We start from the raw sequence: 22,885 nt of genomic DNA, 5'->3' as shown, positions 1-22,885 counted from the left end.
GCTGTGTCCCCTGTGTCTGGTCCTGGGGACAGAGTCCGGGCCACTGCCAGGAGGAAAAAGGGCCGGGGGTACGAGGTGTAGATGGCACGTCACCGTCTCTGACCCCTATCTCCGGAATGGCACCGCCATGCTCTCTCTGCCAAGCAGGGACCTGCAAGTGGCTCTTGCCACCCCTGCTTTCTTCCACGTTCTACCTGTCCTTCTCCAATGACTTAGGAATGTATCACAGTCTCCAATCCTGCGACCTCTGCCTTCACTGAAGCCCTCACTGTGTCCTTCCTGTTCCTTTGTGGTCTCAGACTGTCCCCCGACTTCAGATCTTGGCAAGAGCTTCAAACTCCTGAGTATCCACCCCCATCTTTTCAGAGGCGAGTGTTGAGCAGGTCCCAGCTGTCTTGGTTATGGAGCCACCAGTCACCACGCTCAGTGCTGGCAAGAAAACCAGCAAAGGCCGGGTGTGGTGGCTCACGTCTGTAATCCCAGCACTTTGGGAGAACAGGGTGGGCAGATAACCTAAGGCCAGAAGTTCGAGACCAGTCTGGCCAACATGCTGAAACCCTGTCTCTACTAAAAATACAAAAATTAGCTGGGCATGGCGGTGCACGCCTGTAATCCCAGCTACTTGGGAGACTAAGACAGGATAATTGCTTGAACCCGGGAGGCGGAGGTTACAGTGAGCTGAGATCATGCCATTGCACTCCAGCCTGGGCAACAAGAGTGAAACTCTGTCTCAAAAAAAAAAAAAAAAGAACCAGCAAAGCAGACTCCAGCACTGCTCTCAGCCTAGTTGTGGGAAGACTGATGCTAAGCAAGCAGTGACACAAATATACACTTCCAAATTGTGATAAGTGCCAAGGAAGGAAAATACAGTGTGTTAGTCTGGGATCTGGAAAGTTGTCTGGGGAGTCGAGGAAGACTTCCTGGAGGAAGTGATGTTTGAGCTGGCCTGTGACTGATGAGTAGGAATTAGTGAAGAGAGAGGGGGAGACTTTGCCAAGCAATGGAAACTGCATGTGCAAAGGCCTTGAGCTGGGAGGAACATGACTTCAGGAACTGAAAAGTGGCCAAGGTAGCCAGACATTGACTGTGTGTTGGGAGGGTCTTAATGACTCCCCCTTGCCTTTAGGGTCAAGTCTAACCAGCTCATCTCTCACCACACTTTCCCTCTCTGCTCCAGCCACACTTAAGTGAAGGTCAGGCTCCAACTCCTAGTAAAAGTGGGGGACTGACCCTGCAAGGAAGAAATACTTCAGAAGGGCTCGAAGGGTAGGTTGGCTTTGGGCTTTGGGCTTTGGGCCTGACTAGGGAGCAAATAACTGGAGGTTGTTTCACCTTCTCTGAACAGAAGGAAGGAAAGGATGCGTCTATGCCAAAGGCGTACTCAAGTGCAAACAGCCAAATTCATCCATTCATACACTTCACTCAAGACATCCTCATCCTGGTGTGAGGGGTGGATAATGAGAAATTACTTAATGGATACAATGTACATTATTTCAGTGATGGATACACTAAAATCCCAGACTTCACCATATGCAATATAGCCATGTAACAAAATGGTACTTGTACCCCTAAAATGTATACAATTTTTTTTTTTTTGAGACAGAGTTTCTCTCTTGTCACCCATGCTGGAGTGTTCTTGTTGCCCAGGCTGGAGTGCAATGGTGTGATCTTAGCTCACTGCAACCTCCACCTCCTGGGTTCAAGCGATTCTCCTACTTCAGCCTCCCAAATAGCTGGGATTACAGGCACCCACCACCATGCCTGGCTAATTTTTGTATTTTTAGTACAGATGGGGTTTCACCATGTTAGTCAGGCTGGTCTCAAACTCCTGACTTCAGGTGATCCACCCGCCTCGGCCTCCCAAAGTGCTGGGATTACAGTCGTGAGCCACCGTGCCCAGCCTACAGATTTTTGAAAAAAGACATCCCCATCCTAATGTCCCAAGTACTTGTAAGCACTTGGTTAATGTCCATCTCTCCCATTAGATTGTAAGCTCTTTGAGAGTAGGCTTATGTCTTCTTTACCCAGCAGGCACCTCCACCTGGTGCCTGGCACAAGCGCTCAGTAGTTCCTGAAAGAATGAATGAATGAATAGCAGCGTTTGTTGAGTTCTTATATTGTGCTGACACTTTACTTGCACAGTCGTGGTCTTTACATTTCTATGAAGAAGCAAAAGCTAAGAGAAGTTAAATATTTTGCCCACGGTCCCACAGGTTGTAAGACTGGGGGCAGACAGTGCTTTTAACTTGCATAAATAGACAAGTGAGCAGGCCAGGTGCAGTGGCTCAGTTCTGTAATTGCAGCGCTTTGGGAGGTGGATTGCATAAGGCCAGGAGTTCAAGGCCAGCCTGGGCAACATAGTAAGACCCATCTCTGCAAAAAAAAAAAAATATGAAAAATCCGGGCACAGTGGTTCACACCTATAATCCCAGCACTTTGGGAGGCTGAGGCGGGCGGATCACTTGAGGTCAGAAGTTCAAGACCAGCCTGGCCAACATGGTGAAACCCCATCTCTACTAAAAATAAAAAAATTAGTCAGGCATGGTGGCGGGCACCTATAATCCCAGCTACTCAGGAGGCTGAGGCAGGAGAATCACTTGAACCCAGGAGGCAGAGGTTGCAGTGAGCCAAGATTGTGCTACTGCACTCCAGCTTCAGCAACAGCAAGACTCAGCCTCAAAAAAAACAAAAACATATATATATAGTGCTTACCTGTAGTCCCAGCTACTCAGGAGGCTGAGGCAGGAGAATCACTTGAGCCTAGGAGTCTTAAGGTTACAGTGAGCTGCGATTGTGTCACTGCACTCCAGCCTGGATGACAGAGCAAGATCCTGTCTCAAAAAAAAAAAAAAAAGAAAAGAAATGTACAAATTCAACTTCTTCCCAAGAGGACCCATGTTGGTGTTTCCCTGCCACCTCCTGGGAGTCAGGGTGTTTCTAAGACTTTTTTTTTTTTTTGGTTGGAGTCTCACTCTGTCGCCCAGGCTGGAGTGCAGTGGCGCGATCTTGGCTCACTGCAACCTCCGTCTCCGGGTTCAAGCGATTCTCCTGCCTCAGCCTGCTGAGTAGCTGGGACTACAGGCCCATGCCACCACGCCCAGCTGATTTTTGTATTTTTAGTAGAGACAGGGTTTCACCATGTTGGCCAGAATGGTCTCAATCTCTTGACCTCGTGATCCGCCCACCTTGGCCTCCCAAAGTGCTGGGATTACAGGCATGAGCCACCGCGCCCGGCCTGTTTCTAAGACTTTAACATGGATACAAGTGCACAGAATTATCGCAAATCCCCTGGTGGCTCTCCTTGGGCTACAAATTCTGATTCACTAGGTCTGGAGTGGGGCCTGAGGCCTGCATCGCTAACACTCCCAAAGATGCCAACGCTCTGGTAATCCCTGGGCCACACTTTTGAGTGGCAGGTGCCTCGTGGACAGCGCAGAGTCGTTGGCATCAGACAGACCTGGCTTGAATCCTAGCGATGCCTCTTAACACTGTGAGAACTCAGGGAGTTACTTCACTTCCCTGAACTTCCATTTCCTCATCTATAAAGCGGGGTGATGATGCCCATTTTGTAGATGTAGACATTACAAATGCAAGGATGATGGCATAATAATACATGTCAAGTGCCTGGCCAACAGCAGTCACTATGTCAGTCATTTTGCTGAACTAGAAGGAACAGGGAATGTATAACAGCCGTTTCTTCCTTTGGTCAGTAGAGGTCACCTTTGCATAATCTCTGCTCATCAAAGTGGGAACCCTGTAGCCACAGAAGAGACTCCAGGCCTCTGAGTCACTGGAGCTCCTGGAGACTTGGCTGCTGCTTGGTCCATCTGAGTGACACCCGTATACTAAGGCAAGGCCACTCTCAGTCACGGCCCAGAGCCTGATGAGGGAATCAGACCAATTAAATAATCATAGATGCTAACTGTATAGGTACATAAACTAGATATAGATGTAGATATTACAAACCCAGATTTGGTACTGAAATAATTTGGTAATAATGTTAGGTATGATACAATTTAAAAAATGTCAGTAGATGTGGAGGAAGGCCAGAGACTTTGCAGACAGGAAGAAGGTAGACGCCCTGTCCTCCAAACTTGGCAAGTTTCCTAGGGGAAACAGACACAAGATTCATCCATTTGATCCTCTCCCATTAAAAACAAAATTGGGGGCCGGGCGCAGTGGCTCATGCCTGTAATCTCAGTACTTTGGGAGGCCGAGGCGGGTGGATCACGAGGTCAATAGATCGAGACCATCCTGGCCAACATGGTGAAACCCTGTCTCTACTAAAAATACAAAAACTTAGCTGCATGATGGCACATGCCTGTAGTCCCAGCTACTTGGGAGGCTGAGGCAGGAGAATGGCATAAACCCGGGAGGTGGAGCTTGCAGTGAGCCGAGATCTCGCCACTGCACTCCAGCCTGGGTGACAGAGCGAGACTCCGTCTCAAAAAAAAGAAAAGAAAAGAAAATTATTCAAACAAACAAGCAACAACAACAAAAAATGACATCCCCATCCTAATGTCCCACATACTTGTAAGCACTTGGTGTGGGAGTCAGATATGGAGAAAAGCCCACTGAACAGAATGCATAAAACTTGGGCTTTGGAGACCGAAAGATCAAAGTCTGACTCCCAACTAATTCCTCCATTGGCTCCTTAGCTATGTGACCTCAAGTAAGTTATTTAACTTCCCTGAATCTTAATTGCATCAGCTGCCAAAACAGGAATAATAATAATCATCTGATGTTTAGCTTTCTCATCTCTCCAGTTCTCTATTGTTGCATAATAAACCACCCCAAAACTTAGAGGCTTTAAACAAAAGTTTACTTTCGTAACAATCCTGTGGGTTGACCAGGATCAGCTGGGTGGTTCTTCTCTTCTGTGTAGTGTTAGTTAGAGCTAGAGCTGCAGCCATGTGGAGGCTTACTTGGGGCACAGTGTCCAAGATGGCACACTCGCTTGCTGGCTGCTGGCTGGGAACTTGCCTGAGCTGTTATCTGAGGCATCTGCACATGACCTCTCCATGTGGCTTCAACTTCTCATAGTGTGGTGGCTGCATCCTTGGGAGAGTCCCAACAGTGGTGTGATCTCGGCTCACTGCAACCTCTGCTTCCCTGATCCTCCCACCCCAGCCTGCCGAGTAGCTGCGACTACAGGGGCATGCCACCACACCCGACTAATTTTTTGTATTTTTTTTGTAGGGGTCTTTTGTATTTTCTTGATGGGGTCTCGCCATGTTGCCCAGGCTGATCTTGGATTCCTGAGTGCAAAGCGATCTGCCCAGCTCGGTCTCCCAAAGTGCTGGGGTTACAGGTGTGAGCCACCATGCTCAGCCCAATAGTGAGCATTTCAAGAGGCCCAGAGAGAAGTGTCTTCAGCTACAGGAGCCTCAGAATGCCACTTGCATAGCATTCTCTCAGGCAAGTGAGTCACAGAGCCCAGCAAGATTCAAGTGGAGGGGAGCTAGACCCCATCTCTTCAAGAGAGAAGTGACAAAGAACTTGTGGCCATTTTGTCTAGCACATAATCTGAAAAATATACACAAATACTTGGATCAAAGGGTTTTTGCAAGAATTATATGGAATTCGTAGAAAGTACCTTGCCCATAATGAGGGATGATTGAAGAAATAAATGAAAAAATAAATAAATAAACCATTGACTGTTGTTATTCTTTTAAAAGATTACATTTGGCATCAAAGAGTACCTTGAGTAAATCAGGATGGAATTCTTCACATAAGAGGATTCACCTCACATCACTCTAAATAGCAAGCTTCCCTAGTTCCTGGAAAAGAGGACCTGGGTCATGTGTCATTTCACTGACATCCCACTAACTACAGCTGCACCCTGCACACTCAGTGAGGTCTCTTCTGAAGGCCCAACATGGAGAAAGAGGGTCTTGCTGGGGATGTGACTAGTTCCATCTCCTGGAGGGTCAGTGGTTGGACCAGGAACCTGATTCCCAGCCACCAGCTAAAACTGAATGACATCTCTTGGGCTTTGGTTTTTGGTCAAAAATGAGAATGGGGTGGGGTGCAGTGGCTCACGCCTGTAATCCTAGCACTTTGGGAGACCTAGATGGGTGGATCACTTGAGGCCAGGAGTTCGAGACCAGCCTGGGCAACATGGTGAATCCCCATTTCTACTAAAAATACAAAAATTAGCTGGGCATGGTGGCATGCGTCTGTAATCCCAGCTACTCGGGAGGCCAAGGCAAGATAGTTGTTTGAATCCGGGAGGCAGAGGTTGCAGTGACCTGAGATTGCACCATTGCACTCCAGCCTGGGTGACAGAGCAAGACTCCATCTCAAAAAAAAAAAAAAAAGTTTTCAAGTCATAGCCTCATCCTCAATAAACCACATTTTATTATGGGAGACAGGGAATCATTTATTTGTTTAAAATAAAATGATTAGGATGATACAAGAGGGCCAGGTACAGCGGCTCACACCTGTAATCCCAGCATTTTGGGAGGCCAAGGTAGGTGAGTCACTTGAGCCCAAGAGTTCAAGACCAACCTGGGCAACATGGCGAAACCTCATCTCTACTAAAAATACAAACAATTAGCCAGGTATGGTGGCACATGCCTGATAGTCCCAGCTACTTGGGAGTCTGAGGTGGAAAGATCACCTGAGCTTGGGAAGTCAAGGCTGCAGCGGGCCAAGATTGCACCACTGCACTCCAGCCTGGGTGACCAGAGTGAAGCCCTGTCTTTAAAAAAAAAAAAAAAAAAAAAAAAAAGGTGATATAAGGGCGAAAAAGGAGCATAGAATTACACTCTGTCAATAAAAGGATAAGGAACGCCAGAGGACTCTGAACTCCTTCCTAGCTCCCTCATGAATGACCTCTGAGCCAGGAGCAAGTCCTACCGTCTCCTCTTCTGAAAGCCGGGAGCTTCTCCAACCTTTCAGCATTCCCATTTTGAGATTTAATGGGCTGTGCTTTGGGTTAGTGATCCTATGGCCAGCTCTTGACTTTTCTCTTCCCAGGTCACCCTGGATTCCGTTCAGCCAGTTCATGCACATATGTATCCATGCATCCATTCGTGTATCCATCTGTCCTTCATCCATTCATCCATGTATCTTTCTTTATTTCCTGCCCCTGACCCCGCCCCAAGATGGAGTCTTGCTCTGTTGCCCAGGCTGGAGTGCAGTGGCACAATCTCGGCTCACTCTCGGCTGACTGAAACCTCTCCCTCCCTGGTTCAAGCTGTTCTCCTGTCTCAACCTCCCGAGTAGCTGGGATTAACAGGTGCGCCACCATGTCCGGCTGATTTTTGTATTTTTAGTAGAGACGGGGTTTCACCATGTTGACCAGGCTGGTCTTGAACTCCTGAACTCATGATCTGCCCAACTCGGCCTCCCAAAGTGCTAGGATTACAGGCGTGAGCCACCGTGCCAGGACTTTTTTTTTTTTTTTTTGAGACGGAGTCTTGCTCTGTTGCCCAGGCTGGAGTGCAGTGGCACCATCTTGGCTCACTGCAACCACTGCCTCCCTGGTTCAAGGGATTCTCCTGCCTCAGCCTCCCAAGCAGCTGGGATTACAGGCATGCACCACTACACCTGACTATTTTTTGTATTTTTATTAGAGATGGGGTTTCACCATGTTAGCCAGGCTGGCTCGAACTCCTGACCTCAAGTGATCCACCCACCTCAGCCTCCCAAAGTGCTGGGATTACAGGCATGAGCTATCATGCCCAGCCTAGTCCTAGTTTTGATTCAAGAGTTTTGATTATGGCCAGGCACCGTGGCTCACGCCTGTAATTTCAACACTTTGGGAGACTGAGGCAGGCGGATCACTTGAGATCAGGAGTTGGAGACCAGCCTGGCCAACATGATGAAACCCCATCTCTAAGAAAAATGTAAAAAATTATCCGAGTGTGGTGGCACATGCCTGTAATCCCAGCCATTCGGGAGACTGAGGCAGGAGAGTGGCTTGAACCTGGGAGGAGGAGGTTGCGGTGAACTGAGATCGCGCCATTGCACTCCAGCCTGGGCAACAGAGCGAAATTCCGTCTCAGAAAAAAAAAAATAATAAATCTCAACCTTTTCTTTTTTTTGACGGAGATACAGATTTTATTTATCCATGAAAGCCTCAAATCTGGGAACCTGATTTAATCCAACATTCTTTTTTTTTTTTTTTTTTTTTTTTTTTTGGAGACAGAGTTTCACTCTTGTTGCCCAGGCTGGAGTGCGATGGCACAATCTTGGCTCACTGTAACCTCCACCTCCCAGGTTCAAGCAGTTCTCCTGCCCTCCTGCCTCAGCCTCCCTAGTAGCTGGGATTACAGGCACCTGCCACCACTGCCAGCCAATTTTTGTATTATTAGTAGAGACGGGATTTCATCATGACGGCCAGGCTGGTCTCAAACTCCTGACCTCAGGTGATCCACCCGCCTCGGCTTCCAAAGTGCTGGGATTACAGGCGTGAGCCACCGCGCCCGGCCCCTAATCCAACATTCTTATTAAAATGAGAAGAAAACTGAGGCCCAGTGAGGGAAGGTGGCTTATCAAGGTCACCAGCAGTTAACTGCAGCCTGGAAGCCAGGCCTCCAGCTTCCTAGTCTAATGGTTAATATTTAGCTGGCTGAGCCTCTGTCTCTGCCTATGTCCTTGATGCTCTATCCAGGGAATGGAAAGATGTGGATATGAGGAGGAAGCCCTGAGATCCTTCTCTGTCCTTTTTCCTCAAAAGAACAGATTCAGCAGTGACCTATTTCAGAAAAAGCACAAAACAGCAGCTAGCTGCCCATGGGTAGAGTCTGCAGTATCTACTCCTCCTCTATTCCCCCAGCTCTCTCCCCGCAGGTAGGGCTGTGGTCATGGGAAAAGGACTCAAGGAGGAGCTGCCAGGAGAGACTGTGGCAGGACCTACCTGGAATGGAATCTCTGAAGCCAAAGAAGCTAAGGTGAGAGGAAAACACTGCATTCTGTGAGGACCCCAGCTCCCAGCATTTGTAGACAAATGATTATTTCCTTTCATCTTCTGAGCTAAGACACAGCCATTCACCGTAGAACAAAGGCACTCGCTTTCTGTAGCTCCCATCAGGGCTCTTTGCACTGGGAACAGGGCCAAATAGGGGCAAACTTTAAAGATAGTAAAAGGGCAAGATCCCCCAAAGCAAATGCTCAGTGTGTACAAGGCACACCCTAAGAAATGAGGCAGATGCTGCACACAGCAGATGGGAAGACAGACAGCAGACCAGACAAGTGACCAAGTCTGCGGGGCTGGTGCAATCTCCATGAAATAAAGCACCAGCCTGGCCCGAGGGAGAGCATGGCTTTTCCCGCTGCCTCTCAGTTCTCCCATCTTCGCTGCTGGGAAGTTCTTTACAACTAACTCCAGTCTCTCTGCTGCAAACCTCTCCCCTCTAATTCAGCCTCAGGGACTGAAATCCTCCTTTTGGTTGGAGCCTGGGCCCTGGCTTCCAGTGCTGGCTCCAGCGCTCACCACTACCTGACCTTGGGCAGGCCCCTCTGCGCTGGTCCCACATTTGTGAGATGGTGAGGTTCTGTGGTTCCTTCCAGCTCTGGCTGATTAAATTGTCCTCAGCCTTCTCCTCACCAGAGGTTGTAAATAGAAGCCGTTGTGTGCTGATGTTTTGGGAAAAAAAAAACTGGAAGAGAAGAAAGACTAAGAAAAAAGAAAGAAGGGAGAAAGAAAGAAGAGGAAGAAGAGGAAGGTAGGGAAAGGGGAGAAGAAGAAGAAGCATTTAAAAACTAAGAGCGGGACTGGGCACGGTGGCTCACGCCTGTAATCCCAGCACTTTGGGAGTCTGAGGCGGGCAGATCACGAGGTCAGGAGATCGAGACCATCCTGTTAACACAGTGAAACCCCGTCTCTACTAAAAATGCAAAAACAATTAGCCGGGTGTGGTGGCGGGCACCTGTAGTCCCAGCTACTCGGGAGACTGAGGCAGGAGAATGGTGTGAACCCAGGAGGCAGAGCTTGCAGTGAGCCGAAATCGCGCCACTGCACTCCAGCCCGGGCGACAGAGCGAGACTCCGCCTCAAAACAAAACAAAACAAAACAAAACTAAGAGCGGGACTGGGCACGGTGGCTCACGACTGTAATCCCAGCACTTTGAGAGGCCAAAGCAGGTGGATCAGCTGAGGTCAGGAGTTCAAGACTAGCCTGGTCAACATGGTGAAACCCCATCTCTACTAAAAATACAAAATGAGCCATGCATGGTGGCACGTGCCTGTAATCTCAGCTACTCGGGAGGCTGAGGCAGGAGAATCACTTGAATGTGGGAGGTGGAGGTTGCAGTGAGCCAAGATTGTGCCACTGCACTCCAGCCTGGGCACAAGAGTGAAGCTCCGTCCCAAAAAAAAAAAAAAAAGGAAAAAACAAAAAAAACAAAAAAGCTAAACTAAGCCAGGCTGGGTGCTGGGTGTGGTAGCTCACGCCTGTAATCCCAGCACTTTGGGAGGCCAAGGCAGGTGGATCACTTGAGGCCAGGAGTTCAAGACCAGCCTGGCCAACATGGTGAAACCCCATCTCTACTAAAAATACAAAAATTAGCCAGGCATAGTGACATGTGCCTATAATTTCAGCTACTCAAGAGGCTGGTACAAGAATTTCTTGAGCCTGGGAGGCAGAGGTTGCAGTGAGCCGAGATCACACCACTGTGCTCCAGCCTGGGCAACAGAGCAAGACTGTCTAAAAAAAAAAAAAAAAAGTATCTGAATGTCTGGCTTCTCTGAGAAATTGGAATTTCCGGCAACCCTGGTCCTCATTCCTGCTTAGAAACCATGAGCTAGAGTTGGATGGACCCCTGCCCTCAAGTTCACTACCGTTCCAACCTGGCAGCTTTTCTCATGTATATGCCCTGCCTGCCCCCGGGGAACATCTGGATTTTAAAGAGCTACAATTGACCTTGAACCAAATCAGCCAATTCCAGCCCACCCCTTTGCTTCTCTGCAACCTAGCGTTCACTCTGGGGCACTGAAATGCCAGTAGCTGAGCAGAGGTTTGAGTCAGAGCCAGCTGTCCGATCAGTCTCTGCTCAGAAGCTCAGGCTGACAAAGGGAATGGGACTGACCAGAAACACTAGCCAAGGGCTGGGCAGGGAGTGAGGTAAGACAGATGCAGCCTCTCAGCTTCACCACAGACTTTAGCAGTTCACAAATCCCAACATCCTCCTTACTTGTCTGGCTGCTCATGGTTAACAGAAGCACAGGGAGAAGCTGACTCTACCTTCTCTTCAGCCACACCCAAGATACTGGTATAAGGGAAGCTGGCACCATGAGTATTAGTATAAGGGAGGCTTCTGGGTTCTGTGCTAATACAGCGGGACCTGAAATAACCAGAGCCTAATGACCATTGTATGTAACTGAATTCCTGATTGATATGGGTTTAGTCTTCTAACCTGTATATTCCTTGATGTTTAAAATAAATAATCTAAACATGTGTTAGAAATCCTTTCTTCTAGCCAGGTGTGGTGGCATGCACCTGTAGTCCTAGCTACTTAGGAGGCTGAGGCGGAAGGATCCCTTGAACCCAGGAGTTTGAGGCCAATCTGGACAACAGAGTGAGAACCATCTCTAAAAAAAGAAATAAATCCTTTCTTCTTAAACAAACCTCATGAATAAAACCAAATCTTTCTTGGCTGATTTACGGTCTGGAAAAGAGCTTCCTTTCCTGCAAAAGTTGTTTTTAAGCACCTATGACGTGTCACCCCTGTCTAGGCTTGAGAACCGAGAAGGTGCAGGCAATGGGCCAGAGTGCTAACCACAGAATGTTCCTGAAAAGTTGCCTTCATAGACTAATTCTAGTTTGTGTTTGTTTTTATTTTGAGACAAAGTCTTGCTCTGTCTCCTAGGCTGGAATGCAGTGTGTGATCTCAACTCACTGCAACCTCCGCCTCCTGGGTCCAAGCAATTCTCTTGCCTCAGCCTCCTGAGTAGCTGGGATTACAGGTGCACATCACCATGTCTGGCTAATTTTTATATTTTTAGTAAAGACGGGATTTCACCATGTTGGCCAGGCTGATCTCAAACTCCTGACCTCAAGTGATCTGAGCCTCCCAAAGTGCTGGGATTAGAGGCTTGAGCCACCACGCCCAGCCTATAGACTAATTCTAGTTTGAATGCCTTGCTTACAACCCTAACTTCCTGGCTCTGGGTCGATTAGAACTCCTTAGGGACCATCACTTCAGTACAAGCTCTGGCTTTTACTGAATACTAGTTTGTGTCTTGAGGATTTGCTATTTTTTCTCCTAAGGATTGAAAGCCCATGGGGGAGAAAAAAATTCAAACTAATTGTGAGCTCCAGATAGCTGAGTTCGAATTAACTGAGGTTTAACTGAACAGGGCTTGGGCACTGGGACAGTCTTGATATCTGAAATAGAGCAGAGTTAGAATTGGATAAGTCTGAATTTGAATCCTGGTTTTACCATTTCCAGTCAGTAGGATCTTATATAACTAACCTTTCTCAAGCATTTACTATGCATGCACTTAGCACTGTGTATAACACTTCCCATGCATTATCATTTGATCAGTGAGCTCTAAACTCATTGCATAAGAAACCTCAGGAAAGGCACTTTACCTCTCTGAGTCCGAATTTCTAAATCTACATGGTGAAAACAAAAATAAACATCTGACAGGTTTGTTGGGTGAATTAAGTGAGCTCAGTGTTGGAACGTCCTCAGCATTTGAGCTGGCCCAGGGTGTGTGCACTGCAGGTGTGGCCACCAGAACACAGAACATACCACTCTATCAAATGCATCCTGCCAGGGTGCTCTGCTGGGTAATCAGGTTTTGGTTGTTGAATTTTTTTTTTTTTTTTGAGATGGAGTTTTGTTCTTGTTGCCCAGGCTGGAGTGCAATGGCATGATCTCCACTCACTGCAACATCCACATCCTGGGTTCAAGCAATTCTCCTGCCTCAGCCTCCTGAGTAGCTGGGATTACAAGCATGGGCCACCATGCCCAGCTAATTTTTTTGTATTTTTAGTAGAGACGGGGTTTCTCCATGTTGGTCAGGCTGATCTTGAACTCGCAACCTCAGGTGATCTGCTGGCCTCAGCCTCCCAAAGTGCTGGGATTACAGGTGTGAGCCACCCATCTGGCCTTTTTTTTTTTTTTTTTTTTTTTTTGAGACAGAGTCTCTCTCTGTTGCCTAGGCTGGAGTGCAGTGGCATGATCTTGGCTCACTGCAACCTCCACCTCCAGGGTTCAAGCGATTCTCCTGCCTCAGGAGAATAGCTCCTGAGTAGCTGGGATTACAGGCACATGCCACCATGCCTTTTGTATTTTTTGTAGAGATGAGGTTTCACCATGCTGGTCAGGCTGGTCTCAAACTCCTGACCTTGTGATCTGCCTGCCTCAGCCTCCCGAAGTGCTGAGATTACAAGTGTGAGCCACCGCGTCTGGCCAATTTATTTTTTATTTTTTATTTTTTAAGAGACAGGGGCCTGGCTATGTTGCCCAGGCTGGTCTTGAACTCCTGTGCTCAAGTGATCCTCCTGCCTCGGCATCCCAAACTGCTGGGACTACAGGCAAGGCATGAGCCACCATGCCTGGACCAGGTTTTAGTTTTTTTCTTAATTGTTTACAATTTTGCCCCACCCTTTCTTCATTTTAAAGGGAATTTATGCTCCTGTTAGGCTGGGCTGGGCTCATTCTGCCACACTGAGCTGCTTGCTCTTCTAACATCCTCCAGAGTTTCTGGCTCTGGAGTCCTGAGTCTGCCTTGCCCGCAGCCTTTATAGCCTGGCACTAGGTCAATTGGAGATCCTTTGGGACCTTCAGCATAGCTGTGGCTTGTATGAAGGAAAAAGTAGACCAGATGACCTTCATCCCTGCCAAGAAGACACTGCCTCACCCAGTAGGGTCATTTCCCAGCCAGAATTCTCTCCCTCCTCTGTGGAACTGCAGCCAGGACCACCATTCAGCCAGAGCACCGAGGTTTTAATGAAGAGTCCCTTGGGACTGTAAAAAAACCTGTGAAAGTGATCGTCCCGGCGCAGTGGCTCAAGCCTGTAATCCCAGCACTTTGGGAGGCTGAGGCGGGTGGCTCACGAGGTCAGGAGATCGAGACCATCCTGGCTAACACAGTGAAAACTAAAAATACAAAAAATTAGCTGGGCGTGGTGGCGGACGCCTGTAGTCCCAGCTACTCGGGAGGCTGAGGCAGGAGAATGGCGTGAACCCGGGAGGCAGAGCTTGCAGTGAGCCAAGATCACGCCACTGCACTCCAGCCTGGGTGACAGAGTGAGATTCTGTCACAAAAAAAAACAAACAAACAAACAAACAAAAAAAAACCTGTGAAAGTGAAAGAAAGTGACCCTTTGGTACTGTGTCTTAGGGTGGCCAGGCAGGGTAAATGTCATGGGTATGTGGCCCATGCAGTCACTCAGGGACCTCTGTTTAGAAGGTCCCTGCTCTTGGTTTAATGCTCTTGAATTTTTTTTTTTTTTTTTTTTTGAGACAGAGTCTTGCTCTGTTGCCCAGGCTATAGTGCACACTGACCCAATCTTGGCTCATAGCAACCCCAGCCTCCCGAGTTCAAGCGATTCTCCTGCCTCAGCCTCCCAAGTAGCTGGGATTACAGGCGCCCACCACCACACCCAGTTAATTTTTGTATTTTTAGTAGAGACGAGGTTTCACCACGTTGGCCAGGCTGGCCTCGAACTCTTGACCTCAAGTGATCCGCCCGCCTCAGCCTCCCAAGGTGTTGGGATTACAGGCGTGAGCCACCGAGCCCGGCCTAACTCTTGAACAAGGGCCCTGCACATTATGTAGCCAGTCCTGTGGCCAGGAAGCTGCCCAGCTGCCTGGAAGTGGGCCTCTTGGGAGGCGGCCCTGTGTTGGCAAGAGAACATTGGCTTCCCTTTGTTTTCTGGGGTCCTCGCTGAGGACTCATGCTGCCCCAGTTCTTGCAGCTGGTTCCTGGCCTGCCTTCAGCCCCGCCAGCCATATGGGTTGGGGTGGCAGCTATGGATGGAGGTGTCTGCAGGATCATTAGTGGCAAGCTTCAACTGCAGCCATAGGATTTCCTAGTCAGAAAGACCTCAGCAGTCATTGGCTGCAACCCTCCCACTACAGAGAAAGGTAACCTGAGACCCAGAGAGGGAGGAGAGTGTTGTGAAGTTACACAGCAAGAAGATGTTTAGGCTTAAAAAAGTGGTTCTTTCTTTATGGCCTACATCCTGCTGAGGGCAGACCAGCAGTGAAAAGAAGGAGAGTTCATTTAGCACTGGGCTGGGCCTTGGAAGACCTCTCATCTTTTTTGTTTGTTTGTTTGTTTTTGAGACAGAGTCTGGCTCTGTCACCCAGGCTGGAGTGCAGTGGCACGATCTCAGGTCACTGCAACCTGCGCCTCCCGGGTTCAAGCGATTCTCCTGCCTCAGCCTCCTGAGTAGCTAGGATTACAGGGGCCCACCACTGCGCTCAGCTAATTTTTGTATTTTTAGTAGAGACGGGGTTTCGTCATGTTGGCCAGTTTGGTCTCGAACTCCTGACCTCAAGTGATCCTCCTGCCTCAGCCTCCCAAAGTGCTGGGATTACAGGGTGTGAGCCGCTGTGCCTGGCTAAGACTCCTCTCATCTTAACTAAACCATGTGAAGTTAGGTTTAGCTCCTGTTGGGGAGGATCTCTGCTTTCTGGGAGCAGCCCTGCAGGAGATTTAATCAAAGCAGCCCAGCCCAGCCAAACAGGAGCATAAGTTCCCTTTAAAATGAAGAGAGGGTGGGGCAAGATTGTAAAAAATTAAGAAAGAAACTAAAGCCTGGGCCAGATATGGTGGCTCATGCCTGTAGTCCCAACAGTTTGGGATGCCGAGGCGGGAAGACCACTTGAGCTCAGGAGTTCAAGACCAGCATGGGCAACATAGCCAGGCCCCTGTCTCTTTAAAAAAAAATGCCCATGGTGAAACCCCGTCTCTACAAAAAACAAAAATTAACCGGGCAAGGTGGCCTGCGCCTGTAATCCCAACTACTCGGGAGGCCGAGGCGGGAGAATTGCTTGAACCCGGGAGGAGGAGGTTGCAGTGAGCAGAGATCGTGCTGCTGCACTCCAGCCTAGGTGACAGAGCTGGGTCTTAGTTGATATCACCTTGGCCAGTCACTCCCCATCTCTGGGTCCCAGTGTTTTCACCAATCCATTGCCTTGCGGACCTTAATTTCAGATTATATGAGTAAAATCCCATGGAAAGGAAACCATCCTGAGCATACTAAAAGCTGCAGTCAGTTCACATGCCTGGATAAGCCAGAGGCCATACAATCTCATCTCCAACACCTCCTAGCTGTTCCCTAACCTCTGCAGGCCTTAGTTTCCTCATCTATGAAATGGGCAACAATAAAGTTAGTGTTGTGAGGATTTACATCATGTAGGGAAAGAAGTTTAGCATAATATGTGCCCTGGAAACAGACTGATTAGTTCAAATTTGGGCTCTGACATATAGCAGCTATGTGACCTTGAGCAAATAAACCTGTCTGAGCTTCAGTTTCCTCATCTGAGAAATAAGGATAATAATGAGGACTTACCTCCAAGGTTGCTATGAAAAGCAAAGCAAGGACCAGGCGCAGTGGCTCACGCCTGTAATCCCAACACTTTGGGAGGCCGAGGCGGTTGGATCACCTGAAGTCAAGAGTTCGAGACCAGCCTGACTAACAAGGTGAAACTCCGTCTCTACTAAAAATACAAAAATTAGCCGGGTGTGGTGCCAGGCGCCTGTAGTCTCAGCTATTTGGGAGGCTGAGACAGGAGAATTGCTTGAACCCAGGAGGCGGAGGTTGCAGTGAACTGAGATGGCACCACTACATTCCAGCCTGGGCGATGGAGTGAGACTTCATCTCAAAAAAAAAAAAAAAAGAAAGAAAGAAAAGCAAGGCGAGCCACAGGTGGGGTTGCTCATGCCTGTAATCCCAGCACTTTGGGAGGCCAAGGCGGGTGGATCACCTGAGGTCAGGAGTTTGAGACCAGCCTGGCCAACATGGTGAAACCCCATCTCTACTAAAAATACAAAATTAGCCAGGTGTGGTGGTGCATGCCTGTAGTCCCAGCTACTTGGAAGGCGGAGACAAGAGAATCACTGGAACCTAGGAGGCAGAGACTGCAGTGAGCCAAGATTGTGCCACTGCACTCCAGCCTGGGCAAGACAGAGTGAGACTCCATCTCAAAAAAAAGGCAAGGCGGTAATTCTCATAGAGTATTTAACACAGTACCTGGCAGGGAAGAGTTATCTCTCTGCAATCCCCCGCTCCCAGGAGCCTAGAAAGAACATAACCAGTAAGGAGAAGCTTGGAGGTGAGGTTCAGGAAGAAGCTTCATTGTAAAGTTTGACTTTAAATGGGAATACCCTCTGTTGCTCAAGCGGTGGAAGGGTTCTCTCTAGAGAAGATCTGAAGAAACTGGAAGAAAAACGACTTGTGGCTGGGTGTGGTGGCTCACGCCTATAATTACAACTCGTTAGGAGGCTGAGGCGGGAGGATCTCTTGAGGCCAAGAGTTCAAGACCAGACTGAGCAACATAGTGAGACCTTCATCTCTACAGAAAAAATTTAAAAGTTAGCCTGATGGGGTGGTGCACACATGTAGTCCCAGCTACTCAGGAGCCTGAGGCTGGAGTTTCACTTGAGCCCAGGAGGTAAAGGCTGCAGTGAGCCATGATCCCACCACTGCATGCCCGCCTGGGCAACAGAGTGAGGTTCTGTCTCAAAAAAAGGAAGGAGGGAAGGAGGGAAGGAGGGAGGGAAGGGGGGAAGGAAGGAAGGAAGGAAGGAAGGAAGGAAGGAAGGAAGGAAGGAAGGAAGGAAGGAAGGAAGGAAGGAAGGAAGGAAGGAAGGAAGGAAGGAAGGAAGGAAGGAAGGAAAGAAAGAAAGAAAGAAAGGAAAATGGGACTTGCCTAGACATCTGTTCCCTGACGACAGCACTCACCTCTGCTCCTCCCTGACCGACATCTTGTTAAGAGGCACCGGCAAGAGCCCCTACAGACACTGCAATCAGCCCCATGGATGCCTTTGGTCCTTGCAGCCCAAAGGGCACCTGCACATCTGCCTCCTCCCGCAAATGATACCAACAGGTTGCTCCACACGAATCCGCACTGCTGGAACTTGGTGGCCAGAGTCCTGTACCTGGAGTCCCCTACTGGTGTGGGTTATTTGGATTACTCCCACTCTCTCAGCCAAAACTACCAGACTGATGACCAGAAGGTGGGTGGTTGGGACACTCAAGGTGGGAACAAGTAGAAAGAAAGGGAGGGGGCAGAGGGAATAAGAGTAAGAAAGAGAGATGAGGCCTGGCACGGGGGCTCACGCCTGTAATCCCAGCATTTTGGGAGGACGAGGCGGGTGAACCACTCGAGGTCAGCCTGGCCAACTTGGTGAAACCATATCTCTACTAAAAACCAAAAAAATTAGCCAGGCGTGGTGGCGCGCGCCTGTAGTCCCAGCTACTCGGGAGGCTGAGGCAGGAGAATCGCTTGAACCCAGGAGGCGGAGGTTGCATTGAGCTGAGATCGTGCCACTGCACTCCAGCCTGGGCAACAGAGCAAGACTCTGTCTCAAAAAAAAAAAAAAAAAAAAAAGTTTGAGGAAAGAGAGATGAAGAAGAAAGGAAATGCTTTACGTCTCAGACCAGAGGCTGCAAACTGTGGCCTGTGAGCTGCATTTATTTAGCTATATCTTTTCTTTGACCTGTACATTGCTTAGGAAAAAGAAAACTTGAAGTTTAGTTGCCATCATTTATACAATTGAGAGATTACACTTAAAAATTCAGATTTGTAAAATAATTTTTTTTTTGTATAATAATTTTAAAAAATTCAGATTCGTGGCTTCTGTTGGGAAGCTGTCTCTGAGTTTGCATTTCCCACTAGCAATACCCCTCTGGAGCCGGGTGGCTTTAAAAGGCCACAGGCAGCCGGGCGCGGTGGCTCACGCCTGTAATCCCAGCACTTTGGGAGGCTGACGCAGGCAGATCACCTGAGGTCGGGAGTTTGAGACCAGCCTGACCAAAATGGAGACACCCCGTCTCTGCTAAAAATACAAAATTAGTCAGGCGTGGTGGCACATGCCTGTGATCCCAGCTACTTCGGAAGCTGCGGCAGGAGAATCACTTGGACCCAGGAGGCAGAGGTTGTGGTGAGCCCAGATCGTGCCATTGCACTCCAGCCTGGGCAACAACAGTGAAATTCCGTCTCTAAAAAAAAGCCACATGCTCTCCAGTTTATCACTGGCCCCACCATGCCCTGTTGCCTTACACCTGTGTGCTTCACCTGTTCATGTCCTCTGCCTGGTTCTTACAGGCATTAGGTTTGTAGCCCCTACGTTAGACTCAAAGAAACCCAAACCCTATTCTGGGACTGACAGATAAATGATAATAATGTCTCTCTCCTGTATATTAGGCAAGCCATATAGAGTAGCAGTTAAGAATCCAACAGCTGTTTCAGAAGGATCAATCTCAGGCCAGGTGGGGTGGCTCACCCCTGTAATCCCAGCACTTTGGGAGGATGAGGCAGGAGGATCACTTGAGCCCAGGAGTTTGAGACCAGCCTGGGCAACGCAGTGAGACCTCGTCTCTGCAAAAATATTTTTAAAAATGAGGTGGGAGAATGGTTGAGCCCAGGAGGTCGAGGCTGCAATGAGCCGTGATAACACCACTGCATTCCCACCTAGTGACAGAGTGAGTGAGACCCTATCTCAAAAAAAAAAAAAAAAAGGATCAATCTCTATAGAAAAAAAGAAAAAGAATCTGATGGCTGGGTTCAAATCCCAGTGTGCCATTTCCCAGTTATAGGACCTTGGACAAGTTCCTTTAACTGCTCTGTGCCTCAGTTTCCTCGTCTTTCACATGGCATGCTAATCATACTACCTACCTCATAGGGTTGTGCTGAGGATTAAAGAAGTTAATAAATAGGCTGGGCATGGTGGTTCGAGCCTTTAATCCCAGCACTTTGGGAGGCCGAGGTGGGTGGATCACCTGAGGTCAGGAGTTCGAGACCAGCCTGACCAACATAGAGAAACCCCATCTCTACTAAAAATACAAAAATTTAGCCGGACGTGGTGGCACATGCTTGTAATTCCAGCTACTCGGGAGGCTGAGGCAGGAGAATTGCTTGAACCCAGGAGGCAGAAGTTGTGGTGAGCTGAGATGACGCCATTGCACTCCAGCCTGAGCAACAAGAGCAAAAACTCTGCCTCAAAAAAAAAAAAAAAAAAGAAGTTAATAAATAGAAATCACTAGTCTATAGAAAGCATTCAATGTCAGCTGTCATTGTCATCCTTCCTGAAGCTGTCACAGAGATCAGACTGTGTAAGAGGAGACACTCTGTGTCGCCCGGAGATCAGGGGCAGCTTACTGCAGAACTCCCAATGTGACCTTGGCCAGGTCACTTACCCTCTCTGAACCTGAGTTAACCTATTTGTGAAACTGTTTTTTTTTTTTTTAAGATGGAGTTTTTCTCTTGCCACCCAGGCTGGTGGCAGGATCGTGGCTCACTGCAACCTCCACCTCTTGAGTTCAAGAGATTCTCCTGCCTCAGCCTCCTGAGTAGCTGGCATTACAGGCATGTGCCATCATGCCTGGCTAATTTTGTATTTTTAGTAGAGAATTTCATCATATTGGCCAGGCTGGTCTCGAACTCCTGACCTCAGGTTATCCACCCGCCTCAGCCTCCCAAAGTGCTGGGATTACAGGTGTGAGCCACCTCACCTGGCCTATGAAATTAAAGAGACTGATAAAATGATCTCTGGATCTTCCTTTTTTCTTTTTCTTTCTGTTTTTTTTTTTTTTTTTTGAGACAAAGTCTCACTCTGTCACTCAGGCTGGAGTGCAGTGGTGCATTCATAGCTCACTGCAGCCTTGACTTCCTGGGCTCAAGTGATCCTCCCAACTCAACCTCCCAAGTAGCTGGGACCACAGGCACGTGCCACACACTTGGCTAATTTTTTCTTTTTCTTTTTTTCTCTCTTCTTCTTTTTTCTTTTCTTTTTTTTTTTTTTGAGACGGAGTCTTGCTCTGTTGCCCAGGCTGGAGTGCAGTGGTGTGATCTCTGCTCACTGCAACCTCTGCCTCCCGGGTTCAAGTGATTCTCCTGCCTCAGCCTCCCGAACAGCTGGGACTACAGGCCCGTACCACCACGCCCAGCTAATTTTTGTATTTTTAGTAGAGACGGGGTTTCACCACATTGGCCAGACTGGTCTCGAACTCCTGACCTCATGATCCACCAGCCTCGGCCTCCCAAAGTGTTGGGATTACAGACGTGAGCCACCACGACCGGCCATTTTTCATTTTTTGCAGAGACAGGATCTTACTTTGTTGCCCAGGCTTGAATCTTCATTTTCTTTCTTTTTTTTTTTTTTTTTTGAGATGGAGTCTCACTCTGTTATCCAGGCTGGAGTGCAAAGGTGATCTCACTGCAACCTCCACCTCCCAGGTTCAATCGATTCTCCTGCCTCAGCCTCCCAAGTAGCTGGGACTACAGGCGCACCAACATGCCTGGCTAATTTTTGTATTTTTAATAGAGCCAGGGTTTCACCATGTTGGCCAGGCAGGTCTCAAACTCCTGACCTCAGGTGATCTGCCTGCCTCGGCCCCCTAAAGTGCTGGGATTACAGGCGTGAGCTGCGGCACCCAGCCAAATCTTCGTTTTCTAATCTGAAATTAAATGTGACAATCTTTTTCTTTTATAGAGATGGGGTCTCACTCTGTCACCCAGGCTAGAGTACAGTGGTGCGACGATCATGGCTCATTGCAAACTCAAACTCCTGGGTTCAAGCAATCCTCCTGCCTCAGCCTCCCGAGTAGCTGGGACTACAGGTAAGTGCCACCACTCCTGACTATTTTTCAAATTTTTTTGTAGAGACAAGGTGTCACTATGTTGTCCAGGTTGGTTTTCAACTCCTGGGCTCAAGCAATCCTCCTGTCTTGGCCTCTCACAGTGCTGGATTACAGCTACCAGCCACTGTACCCAGCCATGAGTACTTGACCATGTGCCAGGTATAGGCAACCAATAGGGGAAACTGGTGAAGGAGGCAGCCTCAGAGCCTGCCAGTGGACGCTAAATAAGTCGTGACTTCCTTTCTCACTCCCCAGCCATCTTGGCAGCTGTTCTTGGTTGGGGCCATCCTGCACCTATGGCGGGAAGACGGTGGCCACAAAGAAGATGGAAAAAATATCTGGAGTTTTTCAACTCTAGGCTCCAACTCATTACAAAAAGTGGAAGTTTGGTCAGCTGGGCGCCGTGGCTCATGCCTGTAATCCTAGCACTTTGGGAGGCGGAGGTGGGCAGATCACCTGAGGTCAGGAGTTCAAGAACATCCTGGCCAACATGGTGAAACCCTATCTTTACTAAAATACAAAAGTTAGCCGGCCGTGGTGGTGGGCATCTGTAATCCCAGCTACTCTGGAGGCTGAGGCAGGATAATCACTTGAACCCGGGAGGCGGAGGTTGCAATGAGCCGAGATCACACCACTGCACCCCAGCCTGGGAGACAGAGCCAGATTCTGTCTCAAAAAAAAAAAAAAAAAAAAAAAGTAGAGAATTGGCCAGACATGGTGGCTCACGCCTGTAATCCCAGCGCTTTGGGAGGCTGAGGCAGGTGAATCACCTGAGGTCGGGAGTTTAAGACCAGCCTGGCCAACATGGAGAAATCCCATCTCTTTTGAAAATAAAAAATTGGCCAGGCATTGTGGCGTGTGCCTGTAATCCCAGCTACGTGGGAGGCTGAGGCAGGAGAATTGCTTGAACCCAGGAGGCGGAGGTTGCAGTGAGCCAAGATCGTAACACTGCACTCCAGTCTGGGTGACAGAGCAAAAACTCCATCTCAAAAAAAAAAAAAAGTGGGGCCGGGCGCGGTGGCTCATGCCTGTAATCCCAGCACTTTGGGAGGCTGAGGCGGGTGGATCACGAGGTCAGGAGATCAAGACCATCGTGGTTAACACAGTGAAACC

This window comes from Pongo abelii, chromosome 18 (genome assembly GCF_028885655.2).
Source record: "Pongo abelii isolate AG06213 chromosome 18, NHGRI_mPonAbe1-v2.0_pri, whole genome shotgun sequence".
NCBI classification, from domain to species: domain Eukaryota; kingdom Metazoa; phylum Chordata; class Mammalia; order Primates; family Hominidae; genus Pongo; species Pongo abelii.
This window is presented reverse-complemented; position numbering follows the sequence as displayed.